The sequence below is a fragment of the Oxyura jamaicensis genome, chromosome 1, assembly GCF_011077185.1.
Source record: "Oxyura jamaicensis isolate SHBP4307 breed ruddy duck chromosome 1, BPBGC_Ojam_1.0, whole genome shotgun sequence".
Classification (NCBI taxonomy): domain Eukaryota; kingdom Metazoa; phylum Chordata; class Aves; order Anseriformes; family Anatidae; genus Oxyura; species Oxyura jamaicensis.
The window spans coordinates 123,200,581-123,214,404 of record NC_048893.1 but is presented as its reverse complement, the minus strand read 5'-3'; the positions used below and the strand labels follow the sequence as shown (position 1 = coordinate 123,214,404).

The 13,824-nt window shown below is 39.7% G+C and overlaps 1 long non-coding RNA gene across 1 annotated transcript in view; it reads left to right on the top strand.

The window, feature by feature from the left end:
* The window catches only part of LOC118163007, a 71,497-nt gene extending 57,988 nt beyond the window's left edge, over nucleotides 1-13,509 (top strand). Inside the window, exon 5 of the long non-coding RNA XR_004748842.1 lies at nucleotides 12,463-13,509. This is a non-coding gene — a long non-coding RNA (uncharacterized LOC118163007). The remainder of the gene's footprint in view (nucleotides 1-12,462) is intronic.
* The last annotated feature ends 315 nt before the right edge of the window (nucleotides 13,510-13,824 follow it).

The window sequence follows — 13,824 nt, the reverse complement described above, 5'->3', positions numbered from 1 at the left end:
TCTTTCTTTCTTTCTTTCTTTCTTTCTTTCTTTCTTTCTTTCTTTCTCTCTCTCTCTCTCTCTCTCTCTCTCTCTCTCTCTCTCTCTCTTTCTCTCTTTTTCCTTCCTTCCTTCCTTTCTTAGCTACTGGTGTTAAAATTAATATTAATTACCATCCACTGCAGTACAGTATTTTGTTTTGCTAAAAATTAATACTAAACAGGAGGTGAATAGACATTTTTTCTCTTCTGGAATGTGAGCTGTTTTTCCCACTGGTATGCCACTTCCAATTTGCCATTTGCCAATACTATATTTTACAACAGCTGTACAATCTGTACAGGCAGAAATTTTTGTGTCAAGACTGCTGTACTTTAAGGTGGCCATGCATTAACAACTGCCAGCATCTTACTTTTCCGAAAACTTTTTAAATAAAAGGGATCAGTGAGCATATGTGCAATCAATACTTAAATATACCGGGCATTCTACCACACTTATGAGTAATTTTCTGGATTAGCTGAACAATATAGAGATTAAAGTTTAAAACTTGTCATTTTTATATTCAGCATACTTACATTTTGTGGGAGAACAATGTGAAATATGAGATGTTTGTACTGGTAACTGAAGATGTGCTAAACACTTGAGTATTCCAGATTTATTCTGACTCATTCTAATTTGTACATTCTCTGCAGACCTCCTAATCCACCCAGTAAAAAGATCAGAGATTATAGATATCTGAGTAATTGAACTGAACTCAAATGATTACTCTGGCTTCAGGAACATTTCTTGCATTTCTCACACTGGAATTTCATTTTTTTTTTTTTTTGTTGTGAAATCATCTTGCTGGAAAAACCACATGACACCACACCAAACAAAAACAACTGCAAGAGCTAGATTAAAAAGATTCTGCTATCTGTGATTTTTGCCACGTATTAAGGTTGATACTTGGGTGCCCAGATCAAGACTTCAAGGAATTTAATCCCATTATAGTTGTTTTTGTGCACACATTGGCCTGAAAGCCTCCAGTATGTGGTGGACAATGCTCTTCATGCCTGTCTGTGCCTATGTGTTAGCACATCTGTTCATACCCTCCCCATATGATGTCCATCTGCTTTGCCCAGGACTCTGGCTCCACCCACGACCTTGGTGACCGGCCCATGGCCTCTCCTACTTCTGCCCAGATCCTTGTGCTTGCTCCCATGGCCCCAAGGCAGCTGCTGGGAGTCGTCGGTGCTCAGCTGTCCCCAGTGCACTTATATATCTGCTGCCAGGAGGAAAACTTCCCACCCTACTGGGACTGCTTACTTGCACATCCCTTTCAGGAGGAAGATTCAGAGGCTGACAGCCTTCCCAAGTTGTCTTTTTTATAATAATTCACAGCATGGTTGAGATTTGAAGGAACCTTTGGAGGTCATCTGGTCTAACCTCCCTGACAAAATTAATTAGTACAGGACTTGCACTGCTGCAATCTTCTTTTGGACTTTGGGGTAAAGGTAGCTTCATAAAGTATTTGTACACTAATGCTGTGTGCTGCATGTGGAATTAAAGCTGTCCCAAGGCAGAAACTCTGAAGAAGAGCTGGCGTTGAAATGTGGGCTTGCTTCTGACATTAACCAGGGCATTGTTCACTCTATTTCAAAATCAAAGAATCATAACATCATAGATTGGTTTGGATTGGAAGGGATCTTAAAGATCATCCAGTTCCAACCCCTTTGCCATGGACACGGACACCTCCCATCAGACCAGGTTGCCCAAAGCCCCATCCAGCCTGGCCTTGAGCACCTCCAGGGATGGGGCATCCACAGCTTCTCTGGGCAACCTGCGCCAGTGCCTCACCACCCTTTTAGTGAAGAATTCTGAATATCTAATCTAAATTTACCCTCTTTTAGTTTAAAGCCATTTCTTCTTGTCCTGCCACTACACTTCCTAGCAGAGTCCCTCCCTAACTTTATTGTAGGCTCCCTTGAGGTACTGGAAAGTTGTTTTAAGGTCTGCCCAGAGCCTTCTCTTCTCCAGGCTGAACAACCCCAACTCTCTCAGCCTTTCTTCATAGGAGAGGTGGTCCAGCCCCTTGATCATCCTTGTGGCCCTCCTCTGGACTCACTCAAACAGGTCCATGTCCTTCTTGTGCTGGGGGCCCCAGAGCTGAATGCTCCAGTTGGGGTCTCATGAGAGCAGAGTAGAGGAGGAGAGTCAGCTCCCTCGACTTGCTAGTTATGCATCTTTTGATACAGCCCAGGATACGGTTGGTGTTCTGGGCTGCAGGCACACATTGCTGGTTCATGTCAAGCTTCTTTTCAACCAACACCCCCTGGTTCTTCTCATCAGGGCTGCATTCTCCACCCAGCCTGTATTTGTGCTTGGGTTTGCCCTGGCCAGATACAGGACCTTGCACTTGACCTTGTTGAACTTCACAAGATTTGCACAGACCTACCTCTCCAGCCTGTCCAGGTCCCTCTGGATGGCATCCCTTCCCTCCAATGTATTGACCAAACCACACAGCTTGGTGTCGTCAGCAAACTTGCTGAGGGTGCACTCGATCCCAGTGTCCATGTCTCCAACAAATATATTAAAACAGTGCTGGTCACAATACTGACTCATGAGGGCCACCACTTGTTACTGATCTCTGCTTGGACATTGAGTCACTGACTGCAACTCTTTGAGTGCAACCATCTAGCCAATTCCTTACCCACTGGTAAGGTCCAACAGTTGCATCCATGTCTTTCCAATTTAGAGACAAGGTTGTCATACGGGACAGTGTCAAATGCTTAGGAAAAGTCCAGGTAGATGATGACAGTTGCTCTTCCTCTATCCATCAATGCTGTAACCCTGTTATAGAAGGCCACCAGATTTGTCAGGTAGGACCTGCCCTTGGTGAAGCCATACTGCCTGTCACCAATCACCTCATTGTTTTCCATGTGGCTTAGCATAGATTCCAGGAGAATCTACTCCATAATCTTACCAGGCAAAGAGGTGAGACTGTCTGGCCTGTATCTCCCCAGGTCTTCCTTTTTAAAATGAGTGTTATATTTCCTCTCTTCCAGTCAGTGGGAACTTCACTGAACTGCCACAACTTCTCAAATATGATGAACAGTGGCTTAGCAACTACATCTGCCAATTCCCTCAGGACCTGCGGATGCATCTCACCATGTCCCATGGACCTGTGCACCTTCAGGTTCCTAAGCTGGTCTTGAACCTGATCTTCTCTTACAGTGGGCAGTTTTTCATTCTTCCAGTCCCTGCCTTTGCCTTCTGGGGCTTGGGTTATGTGTCTAGAGCTCTTGCCAGTGAAGTCTGAGGCAAAAAAGGCATTGAGTATCATATTTTATTTAATGTTTGATAACATGAAAGTAACATGACGAAAATGCTTATGCGGTGCCAGTGGCTTTGCACAGGAGTCTGGTAGCCAGTTCTCAGAGGAACTTAATTGCTGATTTTCTCTCAGCAACAATGACCTAGTTTGAGTGACTGCATGGGCTGTAAACTTAAGCCCCAGTGTCCTGTTACTTTAGCTCCAATGCCTCTATTCTTTTTGGCTGGAAGACAAACCTTCATATGGAATAGGTCACTGACAAATTCACTGCTTTAATGGGGCAGAAATAACATTTGTTGTAAAAATGTTGTTAAACTGTGACATCAGTATTTGGGAGGGTAACAATTATAAAAGGATCATGTGAGAAATGATCTCAGCAAGTAGATAACACCTCAGAAAATGACCAGATTTTTGTGTCTTAAGACAAAACTTAACTAAAAGACATGATGGCTTATGATGATATAGAAAAGCTGACCTTGACAGAAATTGTACATTAAAACAACAAAAACCGTAGTTATGTGGAAATACCCTTAAAAATGCTTGTTGTATTATTGAAATTCCATAGTAAGCTGGGGATTACCAGAAAAGATTTCTGGACATAGGTCAAGTCTTTGCAGATATATCCTATTGGTCATAAATGAAAAACATAGCTGCTATGAAAGAGCACAGTGATGTTTTGACTGAAATGCCATGATATTACAAGCTCGGATGGCTTCCAGCCCTTTTTGATCAGTATTTACTGAAGGCATGTGTTTAAATATATATATTTCTTTAGAAACTACTCACATTGCATAAGGCAGCTTTCCTGCCCAAATGAACCACCTGAAAAGTATGTTTCAACTTCTGGAAACAGTCACGTCCCATTGTCCTTACCTGCATTTTTCAATAGGTTTTGAAAAATGCTTTCTGATTATCCTGTTACGAGGGTCTCTCAAGCTCATAACATATTTGTCACTAGATATCCCTGTGTCTCAAAGACACTGTGACTTGCCTGTCATATTTTGTTGTTGTTCCACTCCTGCAATTTCCAACAAAAAACATTAATTAACTGAAGGCAGAGTTCATTATTCTAGGAATTCATTTCTGGGTCAGCATGGTCTTGTAAGCTCTTAAATTGCTCAGTGTAGTAGGCTGTAAAGATTACATACACACATAAGAAATCAGAGACCTGTCCGTGCGCATCTCTGATTGTAGTTATATTTTCCTCATTTGAGAGAACATGTGAGATATGCATGTTTTACAAATTATATGCTTATAAATCTGAATGGGCCTTTGGGCTGTGAATAACTTAGTGGATATCTCATATATTCCAGGGAAGTACTGGTATTCCAGCTACACAGCTTCTGAAACCTTTTTAAATCTTCCTTCACTTTCATTTCACTTCTGCCCGTCTCACCAAAGACATCAGCCATCACATCATATATACATGCGTAACTTTACTGTTTCCTTTACTACATTTTGTCTTTCATGGCAGACACTCATTCTCAGGAGACTTGCTTTCATTGGTTTCATATTTTGAATGTCTTGAAAGGAGCTATGGTTGAAAGGAGAAGGGTTAACAAACTAGATTAAAAATGATAAATAGACTGGTTGCTAGTATACTGGAGTATCCACCATTTCTTTGACATAATGTACTTTTACCTTCTCACGAGTATTCTTTTTATTTTGGACAGAAGTTTGCAAGGAGCTTTAGTATTAATGAAGATCAGATAGTAATTCTTTTTGGAAAAAAAAAACATAGTGCTGCACCTGTTATCTGAAGTAAAACAGAAGTCAGAATTTTAATAGAGAGGATAGAATAGCACATCTCACTTTTCAGTGCAAAATGAATCCAAGGTACTGTTACGAACTACACTGATGACAGCATGATCTCTCTGTTAAGAGATACTTATCAGACTCTTAAGGTCCATGGAAAGCAACTGACAGCCAACACAGAAAACTAAAGATTTCCTCCTAATCTTGATGATGATATAGATTTGGTGCACATATAACTGACTTTTGGTATGGTGGGGTACAGATAAGGAAGACATCCATATGGAAGAATATTGAAGAATTCAGCAGTAGCGTAATATTTGTCAACTAATATTTGATGCCAAACACAGGAACTCTCACTGTAAAATATGTATTTACACGGGAAGGAGAAAAGTATTAACCAAGTGGTCGTAACTGAGAAAGAAAACAGGTTGGACTGAATGGATGCGAGTAGAGGAACACATCTTCCTCAAACTGTTGTCTGCAATGTAGGTAAAAAACACATGCTGTCAGAAGACCTGCTATCTAATTAAACAAACCCATGCAAAAAAACAGGCAAAGAGCCATCACCTACTCTAGAAATGTTCTTTGTGAGCACTTATTTTCAGATAAGGTCATCACTGCCATTGAACAGTTTACTCTCTGTTTTTGGTATCTGAGATTTGTAGAACTAGAGCTGGAAGGAAGTTATCCCCAGTTCTGTAATCATATTAGTCTTGGTAACTTATTTGAAAGCTTTAAATGAAAAATTTCCTCTGACCAATGGAGAAAAGCCATTGATAAAATTGTCTGACATAACGTATTAATATTTGTAATGATCCTATCTCAGCATTATCCACAGATCTTGCACACAAGTGAATGTAGAATATTGCATTGTTTTGCTTCAATAGCAAAGAAGAAAAAGAGATGTATCTCCCAGAATACACTGGAGTTATTTTGTTCATTCAAACATTTTCTGAAGCAGGTTTCTGAAAACTGGATAAGCACACACAGTCTCCAAAGGATTACCACACTTTGCCTTAGTTACATCCAACACAGAAGTGAATTCCTGAAGTGAGGGGAAGTATCCAGAGTAAGTCTCTTGAAATCAGACATCAGACTTAAAGTTTAGGTTTTAATAGCCTACCAATACAACTCAGAAAGCATTCTGAGTTATCCTAGTCATCTGATAACTTACCGTCATAGTGCAGGATAAATTCAGCAGTCTTGATGGGACTTACACTAATGGCAAAGCGTGAAAGAAGCATTCTAAATTCCAAACATTTTGGTTTTTCTTTGAGTTGATATGTGATCCTTTGAGAGCTATTTGTGTTACCCAAACTTTGAGTGTCTTTGCATTTTATAATCCTAATAGTGTCTATGCTTACTTTGACAGCTGTGTTGTGACCACAGAAGTGGTATGCCAATGCTCTTTTAATGTTAGTCAACTTCTGAAGAACACTAGAAAGTCAGAAAAAAGCCAACTGAATCCCCTGCTCGCTGGGTTTTGAAATTCCCCTTGGACAGTACCATCTCACTGACAAACTTCTGTACTGTGCAGCTAAAGTTTGGAAAAGTTTCTCCAAGCGCTGTGCAAACTATGAGACAGTAACTCAAAATTTCAAAGACAGAAATGTCAATCTCAGTTTTTAAAGGTTCAGATCAAAGTAATGGCATGGCCTTTGACCATCTGAGATACTAATATTATTTCCAAGAATATATAGCAATTTGACAAACTGAACCTGAAGTACATTGATAAGGAGCGTAGGCAAGCTCTCGATGTAGGTAGTGAGAATCATTTCAGTTCTCTCCCCTGGCACGGGCTTCTTTTTCTCAACCATCGCCTCTGCCTTGGCTTACTAATTTCCCCTTGGGACTGTTGACTGCAGCAGGTGGGAAAGCAGTAACACTTTCTTACAGAAGAAAATCTCCTTTGCAACCATGACTGGCAACTTGTCTTTCCCCAGCTGCTTTGTACATTAAATGAGCAGAAGGGGTGAAAACATAAGAGATGCTGCGTTTGTTGTTGAATAATTGCTTACTTCCTTTAACAGTCCCAGACTGGGAGTCTTCTGGAGAGATAAATGATTGTGTCAGCCATGCAGGGCTTGGTTTAAGAGAGAAGGAAACCTGTGAAGCTAGAAGATAAAGGAATACGAGCTAAGAAAATCACCATCTTTCTCCTGATTGTGGTGAAAAAGGGCATAATTTATCACAATCTTTACCTACAGGAAATATTTATGTAGCACCAAATTTGAGGGCCAAAAGAAATAAACAGAAAAGACACGTGAAACAAAAGCAAAAAATGTCTTTTCAGCCATACCTTACTTGTACTGCTAAGCACATAAATACAGTGAACATGTTGATGTGTATTTCAAGTAGATCCTCATTACTGCGAAGGAGACAGTGGGGAAAAATATCAGTCAAAAAGATCAAACTCCATGACGGGGGTAAAACCACTCCTACAGAAAAACTGCAAAGGTAGATAAGAGTATAAATATTCCATAGCTCTCTTCAAGTCTTCAAGGAAATGGAGGGGGTAGCATGTGTAAAAATAATAAAACCAGCCAATGTTTCACAGCCACAATGACTGAGTTGTTTTTCATCTTTTTTTTTTTTTTTTTTTTTTTTTTTTCTTTCACATGCATTCAAATTGCAAAGCAGAGGCATCTCTGCCTTGCCTGCACAACAGGCTGCACTACAGGCTTCCAGATGGGTGACTTGTGTAACACTGTACGAGATACCAAGTCGAGGTCCCAGACTTGCAGAGGAAATACAAGAATAAACTGAGACCAAGAGAAGAGAGGAAGTGTGAGGGTAGCTGAGAACATCCGCTCTATTGCTGAGATACTCAACCCCTCTTTGCTTCATGACCCTTATTACTACTGACACAGGCAGAAGACAAGGAAACATGATGGACTCCATCAAAATCACACTCTTCTTACTGCTTAAGCAAGTTTTCTCTTTTTCCTTGCTAATAACACTATGATAGTGAAACTCCTCTACAGTATGAGGGATCCTTCCTGATACTTTTGGGTTTCCTGTTTCCTCTTCTTTTTTTTTTTTTTTTTTTTTCTTTTTATTCACTCCCTTCTGCATCCTTCATAACTTCACTTCTCTGTCCTTGTTGCATGACTCCACAGTCTCCACTCTGTTTCTGTCTGCCACTGCTTTCCCTGTTGGAAGATTTTCAATGAAAGAAGGGAAGGATGATATTGTGAATGCACCTTCATGTCTTTCTTTTTCTCTACTGGATGTGAGAATACTTTTTACTGATAGCTGCCCAACTGGCATTTTTGGTGCCTCCTCATTCTTTATTTGTGTATGTGGTACCTCATGTGCAACTCAGTGATAGCGCTGTGGTAGCTGACTAAAATACTTGCTAAATACTGGCTATATAGATAAAGAGTCATGTAGTCTGAAACCACTTCTGAATGATCTGCATCACTGTTTTCTACAGGAGGCACATTGCTCAATGACTTTGATAGACCAGGGAATCCTACACAATGATGACTTTTCTTCAGTGCCTTGCTGACACTTCTTAATTCATTCAGAACAGGCTAATCTGGAAAATGTAACTTATACTGTGAGAGACAAGAAAACATATTTTCTGCATCTTGAATCTTTTGTTCAAGCTCTGTCTCATCTGTCAGTGTCTTTTTTGATTTGCAGATATGATAATTTAAAATTTCCTTGGTCTTAACAAATGATTACATTCACTTAGGGTAATTGAAGCTCCTATTTGCAGATACAAGGAAACTCATATTTAGATGATTATCTGTCAGGACTTCTATGATATATTTGCGTCCATGCATCCCAAGATCTTTGCTCTCCATTTTATGTGCATGTCTTAGATTCCATGCTCAGTGCTTATGACTATGCTAAAACATATGGCTGTTCAAATAAGCTTATCCTATCAGTCCATTCAATGTTTGTAGAGAGACATTAGTTTGTATAACTGCTATGTTCCAGCACTATTTACCAGTATTTATACAGAAATACTCATATAGCTAATACTGATTTTATGTACTTTTTCTAGGCCAGCAATCTCATGAATCTTTGCCAGTAACAGCTCAATTTTTGCCCACTGAAATAATTATTTTTCTAATCTGTGTGCTTCTATTGATCTAATTATAATCATTTAATTCTCTTAATATGATGCATTTTACCAGAATTCAAATTATATGAAATGGAATGTATCTTCAGGTGTGAAGTGCCAGTATGTTTTACGATCTATCACTCAACATAAATAAAAGCTTTGTCTTCCAAAGCAGTCAGTCATGTACCACAGGGCTTTGTCCTGCCATCTAGCACCACTGTAACTCTGTGACTTTGTTGTGAAATAGTTTTGCACTCGTGAGTTCCTAAAAAGACAGGATGAGATCTCTTCCTCAAATCCCCCTATTTATTCTAGAGAAACATGTTAGGAGGAGGAGAAGTCCTTCTCACTCTTGTAAGCAGTTCTTTTCAAATCAGTGTGACACCCAGGAAAACAGAAATTTTCAACATCAAGCTGTGGGCAGTAGCAATAGCAGCTTGCTTGTTTGTAGTACCTTTCATCTAGAAGAACTCTGAACACAAACATGAAGGCAGATTTAAGAAAATAAAAAGTAAGACCAAAGCATTGATTGCATAGTGAAGGAGACGCCAGCCTGCATCTACTGAATGAGGGGCACCCCTAATTATAAATTTATTTGCTTTTATTGTCATGTTTCAAAACTTTAATGGTCATCTAATGTATTTTTTATGGGATGAATATATTTCTTTCAAAACCTCAGGAACTGATCATGTGCAGCTGCTTTTAATTTCAATGGGAGTTGTAAAAGCTCACTACCCTGTAGATTTGTCCTTTAAATGTACTTACTTAAATATATAAACAAGATACCCAGAAAGCCTGAAGTAGCTGACACAGAGGCTGCACCAAGCCGTATTTCCTACTCTTTCTATCCTTGGAACAGTCATGAGTTGGGTCAATTATCATTTTGAATTAAACTAATTGCACAGCTTCCTCAGTTTAAGTGGGCTGCAGTGGAGTATGACAGCAATACATGTCCCACTTTTGTGTCTCCTGTTATGATCCTTTGCCTATATAGTGATGGGGTAGCAACAGAATTGCCAGAGCTATTTTGGCAATAACTCCTAACAGGAAAATGGTAACAGAACATTTGCGGCAGCTTCAAAATTTCTTTGAACCACCTTTATCCCAGTAGAATAAAATAGCCTGAGTTGTTTTCCAGCTCATAGATGAAGTACTAATCCACTCTACACCTACATTTTAATGACGTTGCATAGTTTTGTGGCACCGAGCCACTTAAACTCTCCTTTGAAGAAACACTTTGTGGAATAACAACACTAAGAAGCCATGCTCACAGGAGTTAAAATGAGCAGCCTCTCTGGAGTCTCCTAACATTGCCCCAACAATAAATGCTGGGATAATCATTATTTTATAGTGATGAAGAGCACTGTAAGCTTTTTGCAACAGAAATGAAAATACAGTGTCCCTGCCCCAAACAACTCCACAGCAATGCCATGAAGGATGATAGATAACAAACTGTACTGGGTCTGGCTGGGATGTTAACTTTCCCTGCAGCGGCCCACACAGTGCTGCGCTCTGCACTTGTAGCTAGAACAGCACTGGTATCACACCGGTGCTGTGTCTGCTGCTGAGCAGTGCTGGCACTGCATCAGGACTCTCTCTGACCCTCCTAGGGGGTGGGCAAAAAGTGAGAAAGAAACATTGCCAGGGCAGCTGACCTAAACCAGCCAAAGGGATATTCCATACCATGTGGTGTCACACTCAGCAATAAAAGGTGGAAAAAGGAAGAAGAGGGGAGGGGTGGGCTCTCGTTGAGAAAACGTCTGTCCTCCTCCCGAACACCAGCTACGTGCATTGAGGCCCTGCTTCAAGGACATGGTCAAGCATCACTCATCTGTGGGAAGTAGAGAGTAATTTCTTTCCTCTGCACTTCCACATAGCCTTTACTTGTTTCGTTTTGTTATTCCCTTTCCCCCTCCCTCTTCCCCTTTCCCCTTTTTCCCTTTAGTTGAATTGTTTAATTAATAATAATATTTCCTTAATAATATTTTTTCTCTTTAATTAAATTATCCTTATCTCAACCCGTGAGTTGTTCTTTCCTTTCCTTCTTCCCCTCCTCATCTGAGGAGGGGGCGTGAGAGAGCGGTTGTGGTGTTCAGCTGCCTAGCACGGTAAAACCACCACACAAATCAGAATAGAAAAAGGAGATTTGGGGAGCAAGCACATACTCATTTTCACAAAAGTACACATATACTGAGTTAGCACAAAGCCATCTTGAGAAAACCATCTATTTACTTAGCAAAGGCCTTGCATAGAAGGTGCCAGAGAGAAGAAAGAGATTTTTAGGAGAACTGTAAAAGCAGGATTCATTTATTTCACTGGCAATTTTCTTGAAGACTTAAGAGAAAGTGGATCAATGAGGAAAAATGCAATTTCTTGTAAACGATGTTCTGAGCATGGAGGAAATGGACTGGCTGGGTGCTGCAGCGGTTCACCTGTGGTCTTGCTGGTGCTGCAGAGACACACGTGGGGTGGGCATTTCCCAGTCACAGTGGTGCTGGGACACTCAGGGACAGACAGGATGGCACAGCTGGACAAAGAGTTCATGAAGATATGGGGACTATCAAAGTTAGAGAGTGGATAAAGTATGCTACAGAATGGAGAGAAAAGAAGGGTACTGCAGCAGGGAGGGGAATGCAGCACGTTACTGGTAACCCAGGAGCTTCCAGTCTAGTTGGGCATCTGGACCTGACTGTCCAAACCTAACTGTGTTTTTCTTTATTGACTTTTTCTCTTCCTGTGGGACTTGCCTTCTTCCTCCTCCTTCCATCTCCTTTATGTACTGCTGCACAAGAGCATTTTCATTCTGCACATCTTGTGAGATAAGGAAGTCTTCCTGATTCTCAGTTCCTTGTCTAACTTGCTGGCTCCAAACCTAATCTGAAAAATGATCTTTTATTTCTTTACCCCACAACTTATTTTTTCTTTTATCTGTTGTTAATTTTATCAATAGTATTATGTATTGTCTTGTCAAGCTTACTGAAAATAATTTTCAAGAGACAATATCAAAAATACATCATTTTGTTTTGTCTAGTATTTATTCAATGAATTCTGATTTCTGTAGCTGGCTCAGAAGACTGCTGCTTAATAAATAACAGTCAAGAGATATAAAAAAATAAATTAAATCCATGTATTTGGAATAAGTCAAAAAAAATATCCATCATACTCAGAATAAATACCACTTCTTGGTGTAAAGGAATTTTAGCTGTTTTTTAAAGGTTATATCAGTCATGTCTCTTTGAAATGTTTTAGTTTCTTACATCTGGTCTGTTACTGCAATATTTTTTCTGAGTTTGTGATCATTATGTTTGCTTTCCTTGCGTATTTGGTGTGAATTCATTTCCAGATAGAAAGATTCCTACTTGTTTGTAACATGCACAGGGGAAAATGCAAGAGTTATTTCCTGGGAGATCATAAAAAGCTGTGCAAATAAGAAAACAGGTTTGTCTCTTATTTATTTCTAACCTGAACTGTAAGACAACTTGAATATCCTTTTCATGATAGAAATGCCATAAGAAGTAGACAGAAATAATTGCCTAAGATTTCTGTGGTTAATGGTGGATTAGCAAGAGGCACTCAGAGCTGAACTAGTTGTGACCTTTTCTCTAGGATGGCAGAGCTGGCATGATATCAAAACCCATTATCCCCACTGGTGAAGCAGAGAGAGATACCAAAGCAGACAGACGCTCCCTGTAATGTCTTGTCTAAGCTTCTGTATTGATCTTTTGCAAAATCCTCTCCTGTCCTCTACGTCTAGCCAGCATGAGGTGAAGTTGTACTGAGCAATCCAAGGCACTCAAATTACAAGAAGAGACATTGTGATACAAAAGCCACTTTGGGCTTTTTACTCTAGCTATTTTTATGATAAAAATTCCATATTTTAGGCTCTGTAATCCAGTAGGTAGATCACAGACACAGAGACTGAAGAGCTATAAATTCCTGTAAATGCAGGCAAATTTTCAAGAGGAGAGTCTGAACCAAGATGCATGTGCTTCTGCTCATCTTGAGATTCCTATAGCTAGATTCAGATTTTCTGTTTCTTTCTTTAAATTAGTTTTCCATTGATCTCTCCCAGTTAGGAGTCTTCAGCAGTTCCAAAAATCTAGCGTGTGGTGAAATCCTGTAGTTAAAGGAAACTTTGGAACTTTTCCAAGATCTCATCTGATGCAGCTATTTCTGAGCATTAGGGAATGAAGCACTAAAAATGAGATGCCTGCATTTCCTGGTTAGCAAAATATATTACAATTTGTGAAAAGCAGAATCTGAGTGATTAGTAAAAAAAGATTTCCGGTATCAGTGAGCCCCTCGAAAACTCAAAATAATGTTTCCTAAAATTTGTTTTATAGGTCTTTATGTTCATTTACATTTCAGTTACCTCTGCTGAAAAAAAAAAAAAAAATTTAAAAATCTACTTCTCCCTTTTTAGGTATTTACATAAATGAAAGGGCAGGATGCTGAATTATGGACCAGGGGTAGATCTGCAAGTTCGATGCCTGTATTGTCTGCAACTCTGCATTGGCTTGGGACACGTTCACACCAGGAAAATTTTGAACATTATTTTTGGCATGAAATTGTGTGGATTAACTGTTACATCATTCTCCCTTATATACCTCATCCATAAAAAAGTGGTGTTTTTCAAGAGAAATGCTCAGCATTCTGGGCAAGATGATTGAGGGAGCCTCTGAAGACAGAAGCTTACTTCTCACTC